Source organism: Mastomys coucha, unplaced genomic scaffold (assembly GCF_008632895.1).
Source record: "Mastomys coucha isolate ucsf_1 unplaced genomic scaffold, UCSF_Mcou_1 pScaffold8, whole genome shotgun sequence".
Taxonomy (NCBI): domain Eukaryota; kingdom Metazoa; phylum Chordata; class Mammalia; order Rodentia; family Muridae; genus Mastomys; species Mastomys coucha.
Window position 1 is genome coordinate 24,128,749 of NW_022196914.1, and position 1,540 is coordinate 24,130,288.

A 1,540-nucleotide genomic window follows, 5' to 3' on the forward strand; every position below is an offset into this window, starting at 1 on the left:
TGAGTTTTTTATCCTAGCCACTCTGACTGGTGTGAGGTGAAATCTCAGGGTTGTTTTGATTTGCACTTGACCTTTTCCCCTTACCTCTTTTAATTTTTTCTTTGTTTAATGCATTTGGTGTTTTGATTATTATGTCATGGGAGGAATTTCTTTTCTGGTCCAGTCTATTTGGAGTTCCCTAGGCTTCTTGTATGTTCATGGGCATCTCTTTCTTTAGGTTAGAGAAATTTTCTTCTCTAATTTCGTTGAAGATATTTATTGGCCCTTTAAGTTGGAATCTTCACTCTCTTCTATACCTATTATCCTTAGGTTTGGTCTTCTCAATATGTCTTGGATTTCCTGGATGTTTTCAGTTAGGATCTTTTTGCTTTTTGCATTTTCTTTGACTGTTGTGTCAATATTTTCTATGGTGTCTCCGGCCCCTGAGATTCTCTTCTATCTCTTGTATTCTGTTAGTGATTCTTACATCTATGACTCCTGATCTCTTTCCTAGATTTTCTAACTCCAAGGTTGTCTCCCTTTGTGATTTCTTTATTGTTTCTATTTCCATTTTTAGATCCTGGATGGTTTTGTTCATTTCTTTTACCTGTTTGATTGTGTTTTCCTATTGTTCTTTAAGGGATTTTTGTTTCCTTTTTAAGGGCTTCTAGTTGTTTACCTGTGTTCTTCTGTATTTCTTTGAGGGAGTTATTTATGTCCTTCTTAAAGTCTTGTCTCATTATCATGAGAAGTGATTTTAGATCTGAATCTTGCTTTTCTGATGTGATGGTGTATCCAGGACTTCCTGTTGCTGGGAGAATTGGGTTCCGATGATGTCAAGTAAACTTGGGTTGTGTTGCTTATGTTCTTATGTTTGCCTCCGGTCATCTGGTTATTTCTAGTGCTACCTGCCCTGGCTAAATCTGCCTAGTGCCTGTCCTACCAGTGATCCTGGTTGTGTCAGAACTCCTTAGAATCAAGCTGTTTCTATGATTCTGTGATTTTGGGATCCTGTGATCCTGGGCCTGTTAGAGCTCCTAGGAGTGGAGCTTCCTCTGGGTGTTGTGCAGAATTTGTGCCCAAGGTCCGCTCAGAGCAGCAGCCCAGACAGATGGAAGCAACCCAATCCACTGGGCTGGTGGAGTTCCTGTGTACCTGGGTTCTGCTTGTCCCAGTTACTCCCAGTGTTGGGATAGATGTTATGCCCTCCTCACCTCTGCTCCTTTGCTCCTGGGCTTGTTAGAGTGCCTTGGAATGGAGCTTTCTCTGGGTGTGGTATGGAATTTGTGCCCAAGGTCTGCTCAGGGCACCAGCCCAGACAGACTGGAAGGAACCAATGCCCCTGGGCTGGTGGAGTTCCTGTCTGCCTGGGTCCCGCTGGTCCCAGTTACTCCAGGTGTTGGGACAGTGTTGTGTCCTCCTCACCTCTACTCCTGGGTATGCTGGGGCCCCTGAGAGCTTCTTCTAGGTGTTGTGGGACTGCCTGAAAAATTTGTGCTCAAGGTCTGTTTAGAGGACCAGCTCAGACAGACTGGAAGGAACCAGTACCACTGGGCTGGTG